This window comes from Panthera tigris, chromosome A1, assembly GCF_018350195.1.
Source record: "Panthera tigris isolate Pti1 chromosome A1, P.tigris_Pti1_mat1.1, whole genome shotgun sequence".
Lineage (NCBI taxonomy): Eukaryota > Metazoa > Chordata > Mammalia > Carnivora > Felidae > Panthera > Panthera tigris.
The window spans coordinates 201,296,723-201,322,602 of NC_056660.1; the positions used below are offsets into that span (position 1 = coordinate 201,296,723).

General features: G+C 35.9%; 1 long non-coding RNA gene across 2 annotated transcripts in view; it reads left to right on the top strand.

The window, feature by feature from the left end:
• LOC122231803 overlaps positions 1-25,880 on the top strand; it is a 110,655-nt gene that overhangs the window by 40,931 nt on the left and 43,844 nt on the right. For both annotated transcript variants that reach the window (XR_006209052.1, XR_006209051.1), the window contains exons 3-4: positions 20,139-20,262; positions 23,521-23,676. This is a non-coding gene — a long non-coding RNA (uncharacterized LOC122231803). The remainder of the gene's footprint in view (positions 1-20,138; positions 20,263-23,520; positions 23,677-25,880) is intronic.

Here is a 25,880-nt window from a genome sequence, read left to right on the forward strand (position 1 = left end):
TGTGCTGGTCTCCTGGGGGATGTGCTTGGAGGGTGCAGTTGGGCAGGGCTTGGTATAATGGTTCTGTTATCTGCTAGGTGGTGCTGGTTAGCTTAGCTTATTGGGGTGGATCAGTGTGTGTGCACTCGTGTGGGAGAGGTGGAAATGGCTTCACCCAGCCTCCTAGTCTCTGGCACAGGAACTTTGCCCTCACCTACCCGCAATCATCCTTCTTTTGTCTCAGACCTCTGTCCACTCCCCACCTCTGCCTTGTCTGTGCCTAAGCTGTTATCCATCCAGAGTTTTATCTCAGATGGGGATGTGTTTCAAAACCCCACACTTTGGAGACCCCCGTGCCTTAGACCCATGCCAACTCTTTTGGGGAAGGTCTTGCTGAGCAATGGCTGGGTGCTGGCTTGCCCCAGAAAATGTTTGCGTGCTGGTGCAGTGATAGAGGTTCATAGATTATGGCAAATCAAAACATGCTACCAGCACCCGGTTTTGCCGTACCCTGGCATTTTGTCCCAATACCAGCAATACCACTACCCAATACCTGCTCTCTGGGTTTCACTGGGATCTTTGCCCGTGGGGAGGCCATATGGCCTGTACCAAATGCACTCCAATCAGGGGAACCACTTCTCCCTGTGTGGCACATGGACCCTCACACCCTGCTGCCTGCTCCTGGGGACTCACTCTGCTTTCTCACCAGAGCACTGCCAGGTACTTAGTTCCGGAACTTCAGATTCTGTGCTCCACTGTTTATAGAATCCTGGTGGTATTAAAACCCTCCCCTTTCTCCTGTCAGTGGTTTTGGGGAACAGATTTTCTTGTTTAGTCTCCTGAGTGTGCTTTCACTCTTTCTCTTTCTCTTCAGCTACTTTCTGGGGGAGTACTTTTCTTGCATGATCCCAATGCACCGCACTCTACCCCTTTCTTTTTCTCTCTGTCCTCTCTCTCTGAAAATGGCTCCCTACCCTCTGTGGTTTTTCTCTTCCTCCAGTTCATTCTCTGCGCTGCATACCTGATCAGTTCTGTGTCTCAAGTTATGCCATTTGTTGGGTTAATCCTCAGATCAATTTCCTAGGTGTTTTAAATGGTTTGGTGCTGATATAGCTGTGTTTCAAGGATGAGAAAAACTCAGGGTCTCCATACTCCTCCACCATCTTAACTCCTCCCCTTGCATTTTTGTCAATCTTAAAGGGCTTATGTTGTGTTTTTTCTCTTAAGTATGATGTAGCTATAGGCATTTTTGTAGATTTTTTAATCAAATTGTAGAAATGCCCCTCTATTACTAGTTTGTTGAGAGTTTTTTTTTATGATTGAGTGTTACAATTTGTCTAATCATTTTTATTCGTCAATTTATGTAAATGAATATTTTTTCTTCTTTAGCTTGTTGATGTGGTGGTTTACATTGGTTCATTTTTGAATGTTGAACCAGCCTTGAATACCTTAAATAAATCTCACATGGCTGTGGTCTATGATTCTTTTTATATCGATGTATTCAATTTTGTAATATTTTAACATTAATATATGTTAATGATGGATATTGATCGTAGTTTTTGTTGTAATGTGTTTGTCTAGTTTTGCCAGTAGGGTAAATTGGTCTCAGAATGAGCTGGAACATGTTCCCTCTACTTGTATTTTCTAGAAGAGATTGCAGGGAATTAGTGTTATTTCTTTCTTAAATATTTAGTAGAATTCAGTAGTAAAACCATCTGTATCTGGTGTTTTATTTGTGGAAGTTTATTAATAATTGATTTAATTTCCTTGACAGATACAGGCCTATTCAGATTATCTATTTTATTTTTTGTGTGGAATACTTTTGTTATTTTGAGTCTTTCAGGGAATTTGTCTATTTTATCTGAGTTATCAAGTTTTGGCAGAATTATTTGTAGAATTGTTTATTACCCATTTTTTTAAACAGACTTTGCTTTTTTAGGGTAGTTTAGCATTCACAATGAAAATTGAGCAGAAAATAGAGTTCTTGTATACTCTCTGTCCTGCATGGACTCCCTGACTTTCCACATCCCCCACTAGAGTGGTATACTTGTTAAAATTGATGAACCAACACTGACACATCATTATTGCATTAAGTTCATAGTTTATACTAGGTTCACTCTTGGTGTGCATTGTATGGGTTTTGACAAATGGATAATAACATTTGTCATTCACCAATTTAGTAGCATACAGAGAAGTTTCAGTTGTCCTGAAAAATCTCTTGTGTTCTGCCTATTCTCTCCTTCCTCACCTAATTATTGGCAGTTACAGTCTCCATGGTTTTGCCTTTTACAGAATGTCATATAGTTGGAATAATGCAGTATGTACTCTTTTCGAACTGGGTTCTGTCACTTAAATTTATGCATTTAAATTTCCTCTATTGCTTTTCATGGTTTGATAGCACATTTCTTTTTAGCAGTTAATAATATTCCATTAGCTGGATGTTTATCCATAGTTTATCCTTTATCCATTCTCCTGCAGAACAACATCTTGTATGATTTGAAGTTTTGTCGATTAAGAAAAAAGTTACTGTAAGCATCCATGTGTGGGTTTTTGTGTGGTTATACGTTTTATACTGTTTTGTACGCTTTCATACAGTGTATAAAGAGATCATATAAAAAGTACAGGAGCTTGTGGATTGGGATGATTCTAACAATAATATCCAAATGACCTCAATGTACACTGTGGGTTAGGGAAATTGAACACTGCATTTGCCAAAGTATTTTATTTTGATTATGTCACTGGGAGTAGTTATGTGGATGTGTGCTAATGTTCAGTCCCTGAAAACAGTACAATTAGACATAAATTATAGAATAGATATTGCATCATCATGATCATGATCATGATCTTATAATCATTATCACAGGTAACATGTTTGAGGGCTTGCTATGGACAATCTTCTTCTGTCCTTTCCTTTCCTTTCCTTTCCTTTCCTTTCCTTTCCTTTCCTTTCCTTTCCTTTCTCCATCCATCTCCATTTATTCTTCCCAATATCACTATGGAGTACATATTACAATTGCCTCTGTTTTAATTAGAAGGAAGCCAGATCTTAGAGAAGTTCAATGACCTGTACACAGCATACAACTTGTAAGAGTAGTGCCAGAATTAGAGAGCAGATTAAATTCAGAATATGTGCTTTTAACCATTATCCTATACTACAACACATTTTACAAAATAGATATAACTCAGGACCATGGATTTGTTTCCCAGGCTGGTCATTTGCTTAACTCTAGCTGATGAATCATTACTATGAAATATTGGCCAAGTCATTTGAAAAATGTTGAGGGTAGTTTAAAATTTGCTGAATTACTATATTTTTGGGTTGTTCTTCACCATTTGCTATTAATCTATAGGAGAATCTTGGCCATAAATCAAGGCAACATATTTTGTAATAAGCAAACATTTAACATTAGTGGATTATTATATGAAACAGGCTATGTATTTGTCATGAACACACCTGATACAGATAAAACATGACCCATTTAATTCAAAAAAGATTATATAAATTTGGTTTTTATTAATTTCTTTTATTCATGTATCAATTTCATACAAATCAAGAAAGATGAGAAGTGAGAAAATCAGATCACAAATCACAAGAATGAATCTCAGTTGGAATAATTCAAGAAACTTCGAAGGATTTTTTTGTCCTTCTTGACTTCATGAAAAATGTGTACATAATATATATGACTAAACATATAGGTATCTCATTGAGGAAAAGCTCTTTCCTCTAGGGATTTTAGGTCTTGGGAGTTGTTGGTAAATGCACATCAGTTCTTTAGTTTGGGTTGTATTTCTGTTCAGTTTTTCAGAAATCAGAGTCTTTTAGTTTAGGATCAGTGGAAACTTCCTACCTTGGGACCACTCTCTTCCCTCTTACTTCCTTTTCTTAATCTTACAGTTTTCTCAGTAGCTCTTTGGAAATTTGTTTTCAGAACCACTTCATCTTAGTTGTTTTTGTAGATCTTTCCTAATGTATTCTGTAATGGTTGCTATTGCTCAAAATTCCATTCTTTATTCCTTTCCCATTCTACTTTATTTTATTTAACTTGGCTCACTATTTTACATCCTGCCATCAACTACTACTTATATACTGATAACTCTCAGTCCTACTTTTTCTTTAGTTTCATTTTAGTGGGCCCAGCTGTTTACTAAGATTTACTGTGAGTGATATCTTTGACTCACCATGTCAAAAACAAAACTCTCATTTTTTTCTCCAAAACCCCCTTCTCTAAGTGATTTTCCCATTTAGTACATGGTCTCAAAATCCAAAAACAATTATCCTAAGATAGAAACTTCAGCCTCATATTTCTTCATTCAACCCAGTATCTAATTATTTGATGAAACCACTTGGATTACATCTGGACATGATTTGGTTTCTGCCTCTCTTCTTCCTGTTTGATGTCCTATATATCCCACTATTCCATTCCACACAGACTCTTCCCTGTGTTCTGTTAACTTTTAGATCTCCAAACAAAAGCATGGTGCTAAACAGAACAGATCATGCCATTTCATGTCCCTTAGCTTCCATATATATGTGTTCTTCCCCATTGTGATACTCCTGAATAACTCAAAATTGTCTTTAAGCTCAAATTTGATCTTGCAAGGCAGAGTTTCATCTTTTTCTCTCACTGATCTCACTAAACAGGGACGTCAAAGACTAGCTGTTATTATATCTGGCTCTATCCCAGGATAAGAAGTAATCCCGGCACTTAGGACATATTTAATACATGTTCATAAATGGATAAATGAGTAAAATCCAGATAAATAAATGTACTTATACTTGATGGGAAGAAAAGCAGTTAGTACAGCTTGGATACTCAATCTTTCTTGTAGTCTCTTTTTTTTTTTTATCATTGAGGCTGATGGTTTTACAATATTTATCTTTATTTTTGATGCAACCAGGTATACCTTGACCCTATATATTAAAAGACCAAAACAATTTTTAATTATTTTTTCATCATAAAGGAGTACAATTTAAGAGATTTTAATTAATAACAACATTATTGAATGACTAGTTGAATGAATAGAGTTGAATGAATAGAGTCCAGTGTCTATTATTTTCTTTTTATTCTCATCTGTCATGTTTACTTTTCCTCAGATGATTACACAAGTATGTTTTTGTTGGACAGCATGTAAACATCACATGAGGATATAAGTAAAATTTGAGAATTTCCCCTTTGTTACCATCTAGCTCCCAGTTTCTCTTTCAGGGTAATGGTTTGTTGTGTACATTTATCTCTCTTTTTTTTTTTTAAATCTAGCATATTCATAGTACTAGCACAATAGTCTGTATATGTGTGTGTTTATGTGTGTGTTTTCATATGTATTTCCCCATAATTTTCTATCATTTTTTTAAAAAATTGAAAAAAAAAGTAAAAAAAATAAAAAAATTGACAATATTTCTTTGATATATTTTTCTGTATGAAATTTTTCTTTATTTTCTTCATTCGGTAGAATATTCCAGTGTGTGGATTAGATAGCTTTCCTCTGCTGATGGAAATTTAGGTTGTTTCCGACTTTTTTTTCACTTCAACAGGCAATGCTGAAGCAATCATCCTTTTATATACTTTTGCAGATATTACTGATAATGGAATTCAAGCAAAGGTTATTCACATTTAAGTTTTAGTAGAGATTATCTGATTGCTTTCCAAAAAAGAAAAGCCTTTAACTGTTTTGCAAGCCCCTGTACCCTTGCCAGCAATGGCTCTTATGTGCAGTTGTAATGTGTGCCCTTGTGCTGTGGAAAACAAAAACATAGGTGGCTCATCTTGATTGAGTCTGCGTTTCCTTGATTTCTTTAATACCATTTTCTTTCAATTTTGGTTATTTGTATAGTTTTGCGACTTACCCGTCATAAGCATAGTGTATTTTTCTCTTGGGTTACTTAAGATGTTTTATATATTATTCTATTATACAGAAGTTTGAATTGTAAATAGTACGTCTCACAACTATTTCCCACTTAGGCTTTCTGAATTACATTTGGCCATTTCCACAGAAGGGGAGAGCTTAAGTCCTCTCATTGTGACATTTTTATTTGGGTATAACCTCATACTTAATTGGATTTCTTATTTCTATTACTTTTTAACTAGTTGGTCCCGACAACTTTATTAGATCAATAAGGAAGTTGTTATATGTCACATTTTTAATTTGAGAAGCCTGATGATTCTAAATTAAAATAATATGAAGAAAGCAACTAGAGAGTTTAGCACATTTTAAACACTCAGTAAATGATTGTGTAATGTGACTAAGAGACAAACTTGTTTTTCTCTTAACCAAGAGATTTTAGATTTTTTTTTTCTTGGCAAGTCCTAAGAAAATTCAAACCTGAGAGATGGAACTAGAGTTCTGGATTGAAACTAGTTGATGTGGGGACATTTCCTGAAATATCCTGACCATGGTCACATGTTGTCCAGGTAGAAGTTCAGGTCTGTTCTAGTCCCAATTCAGGTCACTAAATGAACCATGCACGAACAAGGTCTATATGGTCTTTTCATTGTACCTGTGAATATGTCCAGTATTAACAACTTTTTGGCACATTTGCAATGTTAAAGCTTATGTTTCATTATTTTTGCTTCTGTAAACTTACAGGTTATACGAGTTGCCTTTTATGAAAAATTAAGTGGGTTGGTAAAATTTTGCAATTATTGTCATGCTTGCATGTCCTTACAAGGAGTGGGTGCATAGTGGCTTTTTCTGGGGACTAAAATGTAGGTGGAATTTTCCATTTTTTATGGGTCTGTGTTATGAAATAATAGTTTTGGATATTAGCATTTGAATATGCACTTAAAATGCTATACAATGCAATTCCTTCTTTGGAACATGTTCTGACTCATTTTGCTGGTTTGCAGGATTCCAAACTGTAAGATGAAAGCAGGCATTGTAATGCATATGTGAAAGCATTTAGAAAAATTTGATATTACACATGTTTTTAAAAGGCAGTATATATTATTTTTGGTCTAATTTTTGAATATTTAGCTTTATATATGTTGCTTCAAATACATAATTTGGTACACATGATGTGGAAAACAAAGGCAAATGAAAAATTAAATTTCTTTACAACCTACATCCCATTGACAAGTCCTTGGCATAGGCAGAGTGATGTTTCTGTAGGAACTCAGCTCCCTTGACGATGACACTTTGCTAAGGGCAAAAGGCAATCTGAGCCCCACTTCCCAGGATCCTTTAAGTCTACTTTAACATATAAAAAGAAGTTTGGAAACTTCCTTTATCTCTTTCCCCCAAGATTTATGTTGGTAATCATACTCCAAGCCTATGGCCCATTAATCTACACCTGAAGGGTCTCATGACAGTTTTTACTAAACAGTAATAATTGAGTCTTTCCTATCAATAGCTAGCCCCTCAAGGTGCTGGAGACCTTGCTTCCAAAATTCCTAAGAGACTTACACTATCCCTAAGTCCCTCCCAACCTGAAGGTGTATAATCAGTCACCTGTCACAACCCCAGTGCAGCTCTGTCTACTGGTCCTGTCCCTGTGCTTTAAGAAAACCACCTTTTTGGGGCGCCTGGGTGGCTCAGTCAGTTAAGCGTCCGACTTCGGCTCAGGTCATGATCTCTCAGTCCGTGAGTTCGAGCCCCGCGTCGGGCTCTGTGCTGACAGCTCAGAGCCTGGAGCCTGTTTCAGATTCTGTGTCTCCCTCTCTCTGACCCTCCCCTGTTCATGCTCTGTCTCTCCCTGTCTCAAAAATAAATAAAACGTTAAAAAAAATTAAAAAAAAAAAAGAAAACCACCTTTTTGCACTGAAGACATCTCCAGAATTCTTTTTTGGCTGTTTACTCTGAACTCCAACATTTCCACATCACACAGATAAAAAGTCCCAGGAGTATTAGATTTTTAAAAGAAGTGCTTTTTTTTTTTTTTTTAAATTTCTTTGGTATCTGATTTAAGATGGTGTTCTTAACACAATACAGCATCTTTATCTAGGACTTGAGAAAATTGCAATGTTGGTTGGTGCTCTATAATATTTATATTTCTTCAATTTTTATTAAATTTCTTCAATTTTCTTTAGGAGGCTCATGCTATTTCAGTGTTATCAATTATATCTTCTTTGTGGTACAACTCAGGAAAAAACTGAAAACTCCAATAAAAATGCAAAATATACTTGATCAAAAAAACCCCCAAAAAACAAAAAAAAAAAAAAACCCAGATGTCTTTTTCTTAAGGGATTCTTTACTTCTAGCAAATAAAAATGTTTTTCTCAATCCAATAAATCCTAGTACAGACACTTGGGGGCAGTACATCTCTTCACTGTCTTCTATGCAAATCCAGGAATCCCTTCTTTCCATTATAAAAGTTGCTATAGTCACAGAGGAATAAGATAGGAACTCCTGGCCATCATTTTTCATGTAGAGAGGAGGTCAACAATTCACACTTTATACAATAAGAGCAGTATTCCCAGTCTTCTTTGTTTTGGTAATGTTTTCCTATTAACTTAAAGAAATGGTTAATTTTTTCCTTTAGACATCTCTTCTTGCTGCTTATATTACCTACATAATGGTTGTGTCATCAAACTAATAGTACATAGTTATTTTGCATTTGACACGCTAAATGAAGCATTTGTAACTGTTAGTGAACTGAAATCTCTACTGATTTATTTTTTATGAATAGTTTACACTCATATTAGGATAACTGTATGCATGTGTATATTTGTCTGTCTGTTTTATTTGTTCTTAATGTCATGTCCACACCTTCACCCAATAAATCTTATCTTGATTTATGCAATTCAGAATGATTGAGGCCACATTGCTAAATCCATAAAGATATCAGAAATAACATCTATAATCCTCTTACCCCACTTGACCTGATTCACCATCATGCCATGAAGAAATCTGATTTAGATTTAGAATGGACTATTCCAAGGCTCAGAAAAATGTACCGTGATAATTAGAGAAGGGAATTGTATTTAATGTGTTTTTTTCCAGCTTTGTTGAGGTATAATTGACAAAATTAAAAAACATCTAAGTGTACAATGTGATGATTTAATATTTGTATTGTGAAATGACTCTCATAGTCAAGTTAATAAACACACCTATTACATCACATAGTTGTTGTTTTTTCTATGAGATTTTCTCTTAACACATCTCAAGTTTATAATACAGTGTTAACTGTGGTCACCCTGCTGTACGTGAGAGCCTCAGAATTTACTCATCTTATAACTGAATGTTGAATTCTTTGGCCAGCTTCTCGCCTGTTCCCCCAGTCCCTAGCAAACACCTTTCTACTTTCTGATTCAATGTTTTTTTTTTAGATTCCACAGATTAGTGATACCATACAAGTATTTATTTTTCTCTGTTTGACTTATTTCATTCAGCATAATGGCGTCCATGTTCATCAGTGTTGCAAATGGCAACATTTCCTTCTTTTTCTTTTTTTTTAAAGGCTAAATAGTCCATTTTGTTTTAAATATATATATGTATTTAATTAAAATTTTGTTTCATGTTTATTTATTTTTGAGAGAGAGAGAGAGAGAGAGAGAGAGAGAGAGAGAGAGAGACATAGCACAAGGAGGTAGGGACAGAGAGAGAGAGAGGGAGACACAGAATTCAAAGCAGGCTCCAGGCTCTGAGCTGTCAGCACAGAGCCCAATGAGGGGCTTGAACTCACAAACCGCGAGATCATGACCTGAGCTGAAGTCCGATGCTTAGCTGACTGAGCCACCCAGGTGCCCCTTAAATATATATTTTATACACATATATATCACTATGTATATACAGTATACACACACACACTCATATATATATATACATATGTATGTATATATATATATGAATATCACTTTTTCCCATTCATTCATCTGTCAGCACTTAGATCATTTCTGTGTCTTGGCTATTGTAAAAAAAAAAAAAGCTGCAACAACAATAAACATGGAGGGGATGCAGGTATCTCTTTGAGATAGTGCTTTTATTTCCTTTGGATATATACCCAGAAATGGGATTGCTGGTAACATTACTTTTAATTTTTAATATCCTCATATGTTCTATTTTTATGTTTAGTTTTTTGAAGAACTTCCAAACTGTTTTCCATGATGGCTGTACCAATGTACATTCTCACCAACAGTATATAAGGATCCTCTATTCTCTACATCCTCTCCAATGTTTATTATCTCTTTTTGATGATAGACCTTAAACAGGTGCACAGTTATACTTCATTGTGGTTTTGCTGTGCACTTCCTTGATGATTAGTACATTGAGCACCTTTTTACATACCTATTGGCCATTTGTATATCTTCTTTGGAAAATGTTTATTGAAGTCCTTTGCCTATTTTTGATCAAGCTATATATTTCTTGCTATTGAGTTTATGAATTTATTATATATTTTAGATATTAATTATTTTTTGTAAATTTATTTATTGTTTGATTTGCATCCAAGTTAGTTAGCATATAGTGCAACAGTGATTTCAGGAGTAGATTCCTTAATGCCCCTTACCCATTTAGCCCATTTCCACTCCCACAACCCCTCCAGCAACCCTCTGTTTGTTCTCTATATTTAAGAGTGTCTTATTTTTTGTCCTCCTCCCTATTTTTATATTCTTTTTGCTTCCATTCCCTTATGTTCCTCTGTTTAGTATCTTAAATTCCTCCTATGAGTTAAGTCATATAATATTTGTCTTTCTCTGACTAATTTCCTCTAGTTCCATCCACGTAGTTGCAAATGGCAAGATTTCATTCTTTTTGATTGCCGAGTAATACTCTGTTGTGTGTGTGTGTGTGTGTGTGTGTGTGTGTGTGTGTATACACATCTTTATCCATTCGTCCATTGATGGACATTTGGACTCTTTCCATACTTGGGCTATAGTCGATAGCACTGCTATAAACATTGGGGGGCATGTGCTCCTTCGCAAAAGCATACTTGTATCCCTTGGGTAAATGCCTAGTAGTGCAATTGCTGGGTTGTAGGATAGTTCTATTTTTAGTTTTTTGAGGAACCTCCATACTGTTTTCCAGAGTGGCTGCACCAGCTTGCATTCCCACCAGCAGTGCAAAAGAGATCCTCTTTCTCTGCATCCTCGGCAACATCTGTTGTTGCCTGAGTTGTTAATGTTAGCCATTCTGACAGGTGTGAGGTGGTATCTCATTGTGGTTTTGATTTGTATTTCCCTGATGATGAGTGATGTTGAGCATTTTTTCATGTGTCTGTTCACCATCTGGATGTCTTCTTTGGAGAAGTGTCTTAGATATTAATTCTTTATCAAATAGATGGTTTGCAAATATTTTCTCCATCTTTTAGGTTCCTCTTTTATCTTGTTGATTATTTTTCTTTGCTGTGTTGTGTTTTAGTTTGATGTAGTCTCCCTTGTTTATTTTTTCTTTTGTTGCCTTCCCTTTTGATGTCAAATCCAAAAAACTATTGCCAAGACCAATGTCAAGGAGATTTTCCCCTATGTTTACTTTCAGGAGTTTATGGCTTTAGGCTTTATATTTAAGTCTTAAATCTATTTTGAGTTGATGTTTGTGTATTGTGTAAGATAAAGGTCCAGTTTCATCTTTTTTACATGTGACTATACAGTTTTCTTAGCATTATTTGTTGAAGAGAATTTCTTTCCCCCATTGTGTTTTCCTGGAACCTTTGTCAAATGTTAGTTGACCAAATATGCATGAATTTATTCTTGGGTCTCTATTCTGTTTAATTGATCCATGTGTCTATTTTTTTAAGTTTACTTATTTTGAAAGAGAGAGGGAGAGAACACGCAAATGGCAGAGGTGAGAGAGAGAGAGGGAGAGAGAGAATCCTAAGCAGGTTCCACACTGTAAGTGCCAATTCAGACCTCAGTCTCATGAATCCTATGAGATCATGATCTGAACCAAACTCCAGAGTTGGACACTTAACCAGCTGAGCCACCCAGTTGCCCCTCCTTATATGTTTTTATGCCACAAGCATACTATTTTGATTACTATAGCTTTGTAAAATAGTTTAATATCAGAAAGTGATGGTGCATCCAGGTTTGTTTTGTTGACCAATAAATATAACATAGCATATTAACAAAATGAAGGGTAAAAAACATATGATCGTCTCAATAGATGCAGAAAAAAGCGTTTGACAAAATTCAGCTTCCTTTCATGGTAACAACTGCAAACAACTTAGGTATAGATGGAATGTACCTCAGTGAAATAAAGCCTTATATGACAAGCCCATAGCTAACATCATACTTAGTGGGGAAAAGCTGAAACTTTTCATCTAAGATCAAGAACAAGAGAAGGGTGCCTACTCTCACCATTTTGCCATTTCTACTCAACATAGTACTGAAAGTCCTAGCCTGACATAATCTTATATAGAGAAAACCCTAAAGACTACATCAGAAAACCTGCTGGAACTGATAAACAAATTCAATAAAATTGCAGAATACAAAATTAACATATAGAAATCAGTTGTGTTTCTGTATGCTATGAACTATCTGAAAAGGAAATTAGGAAAACAGTCCCTTTTATAACATCAAAAATAATGAAATGCCTGGACACCTGGGTGGCTTAGTTGGTTAAGCCTCTGACTTCGGCTCAGGTCATGATCTCACAGCTCATGAGTTTGAGCCCCACTTTGGGCTCTGTGCTGACAACTCAAAACCTAGAGTATGTTTTGGGTTCTGTGTCTTTCTCTCTCTCTGCCCCATCCCTGCTTATGCTGTCTCTCTGTTTCTCTCTCTTTCTCTCTTAAAAATAAGTAAACATTTGAAAAAAAAAAAGAATTAAATGCTTACGGAAAAATATTTACCAAGAAGGTAAAATATCTTTACACTGAAACTATAAATCATTGATAAAAGAAATTGAAGAGGACACAAATAAATGGAAAGACATCTTGTGTTCATGGATTAGAGGGATTAATATTGTTAAAATTTCTATAATATCCAAAGCGATCTACAGATTCGATGGAATCTCTATCAAAATTCCAATGGCATTTTGCACAAAAATAGAAAAAATGATCCTAAAATTCATCTGGAACCATAATAGACCCTGACTAGTAAAGCAATCTTGAGAAAGAAGGAAATTTAAATTGTTTTTTAAATATAAATTTCTGTTGTATCTTTCTTTCAGCTTATTCAAAAACATTTTTTTGTAAGTAAATGGTGCTTCTAATAAAGTAACATTAGCATTATTTTCCATATTATTATGGATATTTAACATATTTTTCAGCCAGCATTTCAGAGAATAGGCTCTAGTGAGTGTACAAAACAGAATTTTCTTTGAAATGTAGAGAAGAGCTAACACTACATTCAATATGTCTGATTGGTTTTTCAGCCTCTTGATTTGCTGAGAACATAACATGTATCTTATTTAAGTGTTGAAACAGTGGTCTCCAAAGACTTAACAGTGATTTTTGTCTACAGCTGTGGTAAACATCTACACTGCTTTGTTGCTGTCTAGAACTTGGTCATTGGGTAGCAACACCATCCCAATGTTGACCACAATAGACTTCAGAAGGCAAGCAGACTTTGGTTCTGTACTTTGGCTCAGAGATTAGATCTCTGTCAAGGAACACACCACAGGGAAAAATTAGGAAGAAAGACTGATAGGTATTCTGCTTGAAAAGATGTTGTTTTTCATCAGATTATTACCAATTCAGATTAATCAGAAGATCAATGTGTGGTATGTTTGTGTATGTATATGTATGTGTGTGTGTATATATATATATATATATATATATTTTTTTTTTTTTTTCCTGCACTAAGTACATACAATCATGTATGCCATTATTTTGGAAATCTGACACTTTCCAAATTGAGAAATATGAAGATGTTTATTTCCTAAATCCATTCAGTCTCTAATATGAAGCTTCTCTCTTAGTCTTCACATGCTACAGTCTTCAATTTTTTAATATGACAGTGTATATTTAAATAATGGTTTTTGTAATTGGCCAAAATTTGTTTTGGGCATTTGAAGAGTCTCCACACTGACCTGGACTAGAAAGAGCAGATGGCCATTTTCTAAAGTTTCTCTTGTAATTTTAAAATGTTTGGCTCTAGTTACCAAAGGGAAAAGTTCTTGTCTGGCTAGGCAGATAAGGTGGATATTAGAACTGTGTATTAAGGAAAGCAGTGACCACCCCAGCCCTCTCATAGTTGCAGACAAGCAGGTTTTGTGACCTGATTTGACTGAGATCTTAACCATCTGAGTTGATCAGACTCGGTGGATAAATGCTTAGATTTGTGCTTTCCTGTGCTTTCAGACAGGCCAAGCGAGAGGACAAAAATAGAACGTGGAGGGCCTCTCCCTTAGGATTTGCCTACGTACCCTCTTAGGTAGCTTATTTTTTCTGAACTTTTTAAAAGAAATTTCCTGCTTTTGAAATACTTTTTTTTTTTTTTTTTCATTTAAAGAGCCATGTTAAAAGGCCAGTTGGAAATTCAGGCATTGTCCCTAGACATGTGATACCTTAGTGGGACTGGTGGTCCTCGGAGACTGGATTTTCAGCTTTGCAAAGGTAGAAACTCAATCCCATCATTAAACGCAGTCTTGATATGACTCAGGGGAACTGACTCATGCTAATGAAACTCATAAGAGACTCATGATAAGCCAGAAGGCTAGTTCATTAATTCATAATTAGAAATAGATCTGCCAAGAGGAAGGAAATACAGCTGGTCAGCACATTCTATCCTAGAAAGAAAACTTACATGCAGATGCAAAAAGGTAGCTTGGTGGATACAAAACCAGTGGAAAGAGAGCTGGGTAGCGTTAGTGGACAGTTTGATCTGCTTCTGCTACCTTCGTATTCCCTTTTCCTTACAGGCTTCTGCTTGGAAGGGGAACCTTGATTCTCCTTTCCACAGGGCAGCAGCCCTGGGAGCTGAAGAGATACTGGCCTGAACTTGCTCTGTACATCATCTTTAAGTCAGTTAGGTTACAATGTAAATGAATGACTAATTTCTTCACATTAATATGTTAGTTCGGGCGCCTGGGTGGCGCAGTCCGTTAAGCGTCCGACTTCAGCCAGGTCACGATCTCGCGGTCCGTGAGTTCGAGCCCCGCGTCAGGCTCTGGGCTGATGGCTCGGAGCCTGGAGCCTGTTTCCGATTCTGTGTCTCCCTCTCTCTCTGCCCCTCCCCCGTTCATGCTCTGTCTCTCTCTGTCCCAAAAATAAATTAAAAACGTTGAAAAAAAAATATGTTAGTTCATAGCATCTTGTAACTTCTAACTTGGTCTCTTTGTTGAAGACTAAGAGAAACTTCATTCCAGCCAGCAACAATATCTTTGCAAACCATTTCTAAGGATGAGTTACCACGAGAGTGGTAGTTTCTCATTTTAGAGTGATTTTCAGTCTTGGAGAGTGGCCTCCCAAACTTAGGTCCTCATGTCCTATAAGAGGTCTTTATACCTTATTCTGTGTCAATAGTCTGTATCAGTAATCAGCCCCAATTGAAGACAAGTGAAATATCACCATATATTCTCTGGGATACTTTAAGGTATTGCAAAGAAACGCCCTCATTAATTTAGGTGCTATAGATATCTTCAGACCATTTGTGATACCCTTTCTACAGCATCCATGTGACATGGTGAGAAAAGAAGAAAAGTGGCCATTGTGGACAGTTTAACTTTCTTTTCCTAAAGAGTTTGAACACCCACTCCATGTGTGTTCAAAGAACACTATTAGTGAAACCATATTGATAAGGATAGAGAGGAATGCTGGTCTCAATTCCTACTTACAAGGAGCTGAGTGATATAATAATGCATTGTTTTTTTTCTTTTTGAGAAAAAGACACATAGCACTAAAACTGGCCAGAATATAATTTTCTCTTCTTGAGTGACTTAGAAGGAATCTTAGGGCCAGTGTCATGAATATCCATGATCACTTTGGGCAGTAGCTATCTAATAGACCTTAGACAGTATGCTATGTTTAAACATGTACTATAGAGATATCAAGTAAGGAGAGAGAGGGAAAGCTAGTTATATTAGTAGATAACACATTCACAGGTGATTTATAGATTAGAATGGATTGTAAAACACTAATAAATCCCAAGACATTTAGTTCTGTCTCAGAGAAATGACTTTATATTTTAAAAAAAGGAAAATTCTCATTTTTAGAATCTAGTGTACTTAGAAAGAATGACATGATTAAAATACATTTGATCCTAATTTTGACCAGAATTTCCTTGGTTGTGATAAAGGTTTGGTTAAAATTTTTATTTAATATTTTAGGGAATAGTATTTTGGGAATAATTTGCCAGAGTTTTTTTCTTAAAAGTGTTAAAATTCTAGTGTTGGGGCATTATTTAGCTATTTAAGGATAATACGTTTTACCACAGACAGTTGTAGTATATGAATGTAGGTTTTTTTTTTAAACTATATAGCTGAGAATTCTAGATGTTATTTTTATTTCTTATAAACTCTTATATATTCAGGATTAAAAGGTGAATCCTGCATAATACTATGAAAATGTATATTATATAGGTTCATTTGTCAGTTGCAAACAAGTAGATACTTCCCACAAGTAAATTGCCATCCATGTACCCTGCTTTTGTGAGGGGAGGTAGTGAAAACAGGGAAGGACCAAGGTTGTACCTGAGGGAGCACACTCCTGCAGCCCCCACCATGCTCTATCAGGGGTTTATTCACATACCCACCCCCTTAGCTCAGGTACCAAGTGCCAATGTGAGGCCCTCTTCAGTGGGGGAAGTTCCAGGTGTTTGGGGGAAAAGTCTTATAGATAATAAAAGTATTGTATTGGACATGTATTTTTAAAAAGACTATATCAGGAGTCTGTAATTGGTTTTTTAGTCTTCTGATTCACTGTAGAGTCAGCAAAAAAGTGCATGAGGAATCTCAAGAAATGGTTCTGTTCTATTTTCTATTACCTGTCTCTTTTACTTTCTACTCTCCAAACTCTTAAGAATACTTTTGTATAAATTTTTTTTTGTATTCAGATGAAATATTTTTAAAAAAATGCTGGTTTGTGGGAAGTGCTTTGGTTTAAAAGGAATCAATAATAATAGCAAGTAAATTAACCCTCTGGTAGGAAGCGTGTATAATTCTGTCACTAACGTTTTATTTGATCTAAATTTAAATGGAGTCCTCACATCACCATACACATTTTATCCAGGTCAAAGAGATGGTGACTTCTAAATAGAATAGTGTGTCTGTCTTTATTCTTAGTCCTTGTCTATATAATTCTTCCCAGGTTACATGTGTCAGCCAAAGCTAATGCTGATTAAATATTTTAAAAACCCACTTAAAGAATTACCATACAAACCCTCAGGTTTGGGTTTAGCCTGTAGTAAAGATTGTTTTATAAATTTACATACAACATAGTTACTAACTTTGGATACAAGGACACTATTTTTTTCCCCAGTTACAATTGCAGTTTGACAAATTTTTTCCTAAATCTCATTTTTTATATTGTTTCTGATTGTGCAGAAAGACTAAGAATTGTTACTGATTAAAAAATTCTTTTAGTGCTCTTCCTCAAGCAAAAGGAAACGTTCTTGTAACAGAATGGATTGTACCAGAAAATGATACCTTGTTACAATGATGAGGTTGCAAGTTGAGGCAGAGAGAGAGGAAAGGAAGAAACAAATGAGCTAGAAAGAAAATGGGGAGCTGTGAGACTTGCTGCGGGATGACTGACTGTTTGGGGGTGTGGACACACTCAGAATTTTATACCAGGCTGATAGACATACATTAGAACCTAACATACCTTGCTCTCCTTACCCACTGCTGCTTAACAAACTGCCTCAATGTCCAGTGGCTTAAAACAGCTGATAGGTTCTGTTATTTTTTTTTTCTTTAATTTTATTTGTTTATTTTGAGAGAGAGAGAGAGAGAGAGAGCGCACGCAGAGGAGGGGCAGAGAGAGGGAGAGAGAGAATCCTAAGTAGGCTCCATGCTGTCAGCACAGAGCCAGATGTGGGGCTCCAGCCCACAAACTGTGAGATCATGACCTGAGCTGAGATCAGGAGTCGGATGCTTAACCAACTGAGCCATCCCGGTGCCCCTGATAGGTTCTATCTTGAGATCGTTCATGCATGAGCAGTCCTTGCAGCTGGGCTGGACATGTAAGATGGCTTCTTATTCATACATCAGTTCCTCAGTGCTTCTTTCCAGCAGAGAAGTCTTCATTTTGAGATACAGTGTATGTATCCCAAGAATCACCCATTATAGGGGCACCTGGGTGGCTCAGTCGGTGAAGTGTCCAATTCTTGATTTTGATCAGGTCATGATCTCACGGTTCATGAGTTCAAGCCCCACGTCGGGCTCTGTGCTGTGTGGAGCCTGCTTGGGATTCTCTCTCTTTCCCTCTCTCTCTGCCCTTCCCCTGCTTGCACACACATGTGCGGGCTCTCTCTCTCAAAAATAAACATTTTTTAAAAAGAGTCATCCATTATAAATATATAATTCAATGATTTTTAGCAAATTTTTAGAGTTGTACAAAAATCACCAGCATCCAGTTTTAAAACATTTTGATAATTTCCAAAACTTCCCTTGAACCTGTTTTCTTAAGGTGGAAAGTGAGGTTAATATGTGGAAACTTTCCTTTTTTTCTGATATAGGTGTTTCAAACTGTAAATTTCCCTGTAAACATCTCTTTAGCTGCATCCCATAAATTTTGGTATGTTTTGCTTTTATTTTCATTCAGTTCAAAATATTTTACAATTTCTTTGCAATTTTTTTTTTTTTTTTGCCATGGGTTATTTAGAAGTCTGCTCTTTCATTGCCAAATATTTCTGATTTTCCACATTTTCTTTTGTGAGGCTTTAATTTAATCCTGTTTTGATCAGAAACTTGACTTGTATTATTTCAGTTTTTTGAAATTTATTGAGTCTTATTTTGTAGCCCAATTATTGTCTATATGAAAGACTGTTTTGTATGTACCTGAAAATAATGTGTATTCTACAATCATTGGGTGGAGTGTCCTAAAACGTATGCTTATTTGGTTGATAGTGTTGTTCAGGTCACATTTACTGATATTCTGTGCAGTTATTCTAACAGGTACTGAGAATGGTAATTGTTGAAGTAAGAAATGTCTCTTCTTTCTATCCAGTCAGTCTTTGTTTCAGAGCTGTTTGTTTTCAGGCTTTCTGATATTTATAATCCGTATCTGGGATTCTTACATTGTGATTTAGGCTTCAAGAGGCACGACACAGAAACTGAAGATCAGGTTTTGAATTGGTGTAGCAGAAGTTCTGTTTTACTCAATTGGTCAGACCAGTCCCAGGCCACTCGGATACAAACAAGTGTGGGAATAGAGCCAATTTTTAATGAGGGAGATTCTTGCACAGAGAGACAAAAAAAATTGATGGAGGCTATCTTGGGATACAGGCTTATTTAATTCATTTATCCTAGGTTTGAAGTGTTGATTTTTTTTTTTTCATTTATGACAACTAGAATTTTAGTATGTGTGGTGACAAAGAAAAATAGCCAGAGACAGTTAAAATCACCTAGGACCTTAGATTTGAATGCACATTAGTATTAAAACAGCGCTGGTCCAGGACACCTCACAGGTTGGAAAAGATCATTGACTGATTGTTAAGAGAATGGACATACCACAGTTTTGGCAGTGATATTTACACCGTCTGCAACTAAGAAATCTCATTTAATAACCTCTCTGTACAAAGCATAGTTCACTCATTCATTTATTACAAGTTTTTTTCAGATGATTTCCATCCTAGGCTATATATTTTAGTTCAAACCAACTCCACACCACAAATATGTAGAGTGATCATTACTACACCTGCCTTAACTTAAGCATTGGCTACTTCACTGTTTTAAAAGAATAAAGCTCGTTGAGAAATAGTGCAGGTATTGAGAGAATTAATCATGACAGGTTTCATGCCCTTTGTGGCCTTGCATGTGTATATATGACTGTCTCATTCAAATGGTTTCATTTTGGAAAGGTAGAAAAATGTGTTTGAGAAAAGTTAAGAACTGCAGCGACAGGCTGTGAAGAAGAGGACTTCTCAGAATGAATCTCTATGTTTGACCAAAAGATTAGATTTAGAGTGAAGAAATGAGACCGCCCCTTATGTAAACTGTGATCAGTACTGTCTAAACAGCACTTAACGACACCCAGTTGCATTCGTTTCCTTTATCTTGGCTCTTGAAGTATCATTTTTTAGACCACTTTTAAGAGTGTTGCTTAAATTCTGCTATTTTAACAAATGATAATATTTTTATAAAAATCAAAAGATGGACAGTATACTTACTTTTTTTTTTTTTTTCAGGTAAAACCCATCAGCAACAAGAGCACAAGCCTGGCCGTGTGGATGGCGTTTGCCTGACCACATTACTGCCTCACCTGATAGTAGCATTCTTTAATGTTAGGCCCTATGTTTTTGATAATTGGAGGTAAATATGACAGTTATAAAAGCATAGAATGTTACAGGAAAACTCTATTTAAACACTTTGCTGTAATCCTTGATTGGGTAATTTAGCACCTACCAAAGTGTTTCTCAGTATACCAGGAAGACCCTATACAGAAAATTGTGATTTTCTAAAAAGATATTAAATAGATCTATGGAGTAAGTAAGCAGCAGAGGCAGAGAAGCTTTCGGGGAGGAGCTCAGAAAGTAGATGCAGGGCCACAGAACAGCTCTGAAAAACAGTGTCGTGCTCAAATGTGACCTCTTTTAAAAGGCAGCATTCAGATCTTTCTTAAGGCTGATGATCTGTCCAGCGGGTAAAACTGTGAACCAGGTGGTGTCCCATAATTTTCTATTGGGATCATCATTTGGAAAGAACTTTCCTGATACTTTCTGTTGTTGGTCTTACAATAGCAAATCTATTCTCTTATACTGACAGTGTGTCCAAAATTTTGTACTGGAAAGTTCATTGTCATTCAGAGCAATCTGTAGCAGTAAAGATCTCTGAGATGAACCAGACGACAAGAATTGCCCTATCCTGGAAGGAGGTTGGCATTTACTCTCGTATTCATCTAACACACCTGCTCAAACCCAGTAGCATCTGCTTTTAAATGCATAGTGTAATGGCAGCATTAAAAGATTAATTAGTTGTAGCTAGTCAGATCTTTGAATTTCTGAGTACTTTCTACAGAATCCTACTTTTTCAAAGTCTGGATACTTTTTTTTTTTTTTTTAAAGGAAAATGCTCATTGGGTCTGCATCTACCTTTATTTATGTCCACGTATTTTTTACTTGAGCCCAGTTAATTATCCAATTATATTTTAAACACAGAATAGCTCTGATTACATAACTGATAGTTATGTAATACCTGCAGTCACTGATATAAATTGTAGTGAGTTGAGATTTTCAAGCAATCCTTTACTTCTCTCTTAGACTATAGAAGAAATATGTGTTTTTAGTGGTCATGATAAGGAGAAATTGTATAATTTTATTAGTTGTAGTTTGCATGTCAAAATAGTTTTTAATTTGTAGTGGTTTTTCTGTTTGTCATATAGATGTTCTTTATGGTTCTTTACAGACTAAAATTTATTTCCTGCTGGATAAAATGTTTACCTAGTATTAAAACCTACTCTTAACTGAATCTTCAGTGCAGATTGTTTTCTGTGTTTCTGTTGTCACACATAATACGCTTATTTTCTATTTTCTGATTTCTTGGAATTTCCCAAGTCCTCAGGGCTTTAAGGTTAATTTTAAAAAAGTAGACATAGTTTATTAGAGCAGTTTTAGGTCACAACAAAATTAAATGGCAAGTACAGAAAGTCCCTGCATACTCCCTGACCCCATACAGACATGGCCTCCCCTTAGTAGCAACACCCCCCACCAGAGTGGTACATTTGTTACAGTTGATGAGCTTATGTCAACACATCTTTTTTTTTTTAAAATGTTTTTACTTATTTTTGAGACAGAGACAGAGCATGAGCAGGGGAAGGGCAGAGAGAGAGGGAGACACAGAATCCAAAGCAGGCTCCAGGCTCTGAGCTGTCGGCACAGAGCCTGACACGGGGCTCCAACTCCCCAGACCATGAGATCATGACCTGAGCTGAAGTCAGACGCTTAGCCGATTGAGCCATCCAGGCGCCCCTACATCAACACATCTTTATCACCTGAAGTCCATAGTTTATATTATGGTTCACACTTGGTGTTGTACATTACATGGGTTTTGACAAATGTATAATGACATGCATCTACCATTAGAGTGTCATACAGTCATTCCACTTCCCTAAAACTTCCTTGTGTTCTGCCTATTCATCCCTCCTTCCCTCCTCCCCTCCTGCCAACTCCTGGCACCCATCCATCTGGTTACAATCTCTACAGTTTTGCCTTCTCCAGAATGTTATATAGTTGGAGTAATACATTATGTTGTCTTTTCAGATTGGCTTTTTTCGCTTAGTAATATACATGAAAGTTTCCTCCATGTCTCTTCATGACTTGATGGCTCATTTCTTTTTCACAGTAAATAATATTCCAGTGTCTGGATGTACCACAGTTTATCCATCCCTTACTTAAAGACTTTTTGGTTGCGTCAAGTTTTGGAAATCATGTACAAAGGTGCTATTAAAAAAAGACCTTTGTGCAGGTTTTTGTGTTGACATAAGTTTTCAACTTATTTGTGTAAATACCAAGGAGTGTGAGCGCTGTATCTTATAAGAATATATTTAATTTTGTAAGAAATGGCCAAAATGTTTTCCAAAGTAGTTGAGGCCTTTTGCATTGCATTTTGTAATGCATGAGACTCCTTGTCATTCCGCATCCTCACCAGCAGTTGATATTGTCAGTGTTTTGGATTTTTGCCTTTCAAATGGATGGGCAGTGTTATCTCATTGTTTTATTTTGTAATTTTTAAATGGCATATGATGTTGAACATCTTTTCATATGCTTATTTACATCTACATATCTTCTTTTGTGAGTTGTCGGGTCAGGTCTTTAAAATCATTTTTGGGGCACCTGGGTGGCTTGGTCTCTTGAGCGTCTGACTTCGGCTCAGGTCATGATCTCATGGATTGTGAACTCCAGCCCTGCGTCAGGCTCTGTGCTGACAGCTCAGAGCCTGGAGGCTGCTTTCGATTCTGTGTCTTCCTCTCTCTCTGTCCCTCCCCCACACATACTCTGTCTCTCTCTGCCTCTCAAAAATAAAGAAAACTAATAAAAAAAAATTTAAATCACCATTTTTAAACAGGTGGTTCATTTTCTTATTGCTGAGTTTTAAGAGTTCTTTGTATATTTTGGATAACAGTCCTTTATCATTCTTTTATAAATATTTTCTCCCACTCTGTGGTTTGTCCTCTCATTCCAGTGACTGACTTTTTTTTTAACCTTTGAAATTGCTCATACCTAATTCTATCTTTTTGCTACTTGACTGCTTGCTTGAATCGATGAATTATGTCTTTCGCCTAGATTTGTATGTCCAGCTTCAGCTTGTTCATTTGTTTCTGTTGGTGGAGCAGAGAACTCAGAGTTCTTATCATGCTTATCTGCCAGACAGCTTTCCCAGCCTTGTTGTGGCACTATCTCTTGTCCCCATGTACGCAGCCCAGGAGCTGATTTATTCATGGGGGGAGAAACAGTCAAGATAGTACGTGACTTCTTTCCAGTACTTATACACACAATTAGCCTTCATTAACCTGGCCCCAACCCTTAGCAATGGATGAACATGACAGTATTTGCCTTCTGTGCTCCTTTCAAGGTTAATAACTTTTAATGCATATCAAAGAGTATATGGAACAGATAAATAAATTATGAAGAATGAAATCAAACATCTGGGAATCCATCTTCCAACTTAAGATTGATTACATTGGCGAAAACGTTAACACTACCCACGTGTTCTGCCAGCTTCCCTCAGGTAACCATAAACCTAAATTTTGTTTTATTTTTTTCTTCTGAAAATACTTTTCGAACAGATGCATAGCCCTAAATGATATATTATTTAGGTGTGATTGTTCTGAGTGTTTTAAAACTTGTAATATACCCTTTGTCTTTGGCAACTTGCTTTATTTTCCTCACCTTGTTTCCTAAGATTCATCAAAGTCCCATGTGGGTATTGAATACGGCTTTGGATGTCCTGTCATAAGTTACTCCTCATTCCTGCCCGAACTTTTCTTCTTTCCATATTACATCCCAGAATCTCCATGCCGTTTCCCATTGAAATTATATTATTTTTTGCTAAAATAAGTTTATGTGGATATCTTTAAATTGTAGAGACTTAAGATGTACCACTTGATGTTTTTATATATTTATACATTGTGAAAAGAACTACAACCAAGCAAAATAACATCACTTCTACATAGTTGCCTCTGTGTGTGTATGTTGAGAAGATTTAAGATCTATCTTCTTAGCCAATTTCAGTTATACAATTCAGTACTATGAACTGTAGTCACGATGCCATACACCATACATTAGTTCTCCAGAACCCATTCATCTTGCATAACTGAAACTTTTTACCTTTTGACTAATATCTCCTCGTTCCAGCTGTTTCCCCCACCCCACCAACCACCATTCTTCTCCCCGAGTTCAACTAGTTTAGAATCCACATATAAGTGAGATCATGAAGTGTTTACCTTTCTGTGTCTGGCTCAATTTCACTTGGCTTAATGTCCTTCAGGTTCACCCATTTTGTGGCAAGTGGCAGGATTTCCTTCTTTTTAAAGGCTGAATAATCCATTATAAATATATATACACTAAATTTTCTTTTAGCATTCATGGACATTTAGTTGTTTCCATATTTTGTTTTTTTTGAATAATGCCATAGTGAACATAAGAGTACATATATCTCTTTGAGATACATATTTCATTTCCTTTGGATGTTTAACCAGAAATAGGATTCCTGGATCACGTGGTGGTTTTATTTTTAATTTTTTTGAGGAACCTCTGTACTGTGTCCCATAATGACTGCGTCAATTTACATTCCCACCAACTGTGTATAAGTGTTCCCGTTCTCCATATCCTCGCCAACACTTGTTGTCTTCTGAGTTTTTGATAATAGCCATCCTAATCTGAAAGGATATTTACCTGATAATTTCTCAAAGTAGGACTCTTTCAAAGTGGGCTTTAATTCTAATGGTATCAAAATTCTGAGCTGAAGGATTATAAACTCCTATCCAGGAAGTAGATGTACCAAAAAACATGGAGAGATTGATTTGGGGAAGTGGCAGTTTTCCCAGCAGTCTTGAAATTGCAGCAAGAAAGCGGTTTTATATTTGTCACTTAAGTTCAGTGTTTCATTACAATAAGGAAATTATTTCAAAAATGTCAACTTTTGACATGCTAATGTAGTTTGCTCACTGGCTAGCTGGGAACTAAACAGAAGTGAAAAGAATTTTTGTGACAGATTGAGTGACACATAAATCATCTAGTTAGATGTACAATGCAGAAATATATACTCTGAATTAAAGTAAATTAAATTTATTTCTATACCATTTTATATTAGACTGTCTTAGTTGAACTAAGAAATGCATTTTATATTATATATTCTCAGTTTTTCTAGAGGCATTGAAACTGTTGGATAATAGAGTTCCGTGAATATTAACTTGTTTGAATTGAATAATCTTTGGAATTTCAGCAACAAATGTTATTTGTTTTTGATTTCTGTTGCATTTATGATTGTTACCTTAAAATATTTCTCTTCTCTTCTCTTCAACACACTAACATTCAAAGTGAACATATGCCTTTGTAAGTAAACATAAATCCAGTTCTCCAAAAATGTCTCAGTTAAAGCTAAATATAAGCTTGCTTTTCCACCATCAGATGTTTGACATCTGCACTGATTTTACACTAACAAACTGAATATTTTTTGAAAAATTTCCACCTAAGAAGGTGCTATATTTGAGGATATTTAAAATTTCTAATGTTTAGGAAGAAAAACTCAGCTTAACATATGGCAGTTTTCTGATTTTGACATTCATTCTGTTTTTTCAGCAGTTTTTGAGATGCATTATTCTCGCTCTCAATATGAGTACTCTGGTCCACTTTGATAATTATATCACTTTTTATTTCAATCTCACTTCTATAATGGGTAGTACTTTTTCAGTAATCAGTTTTGACAACCCA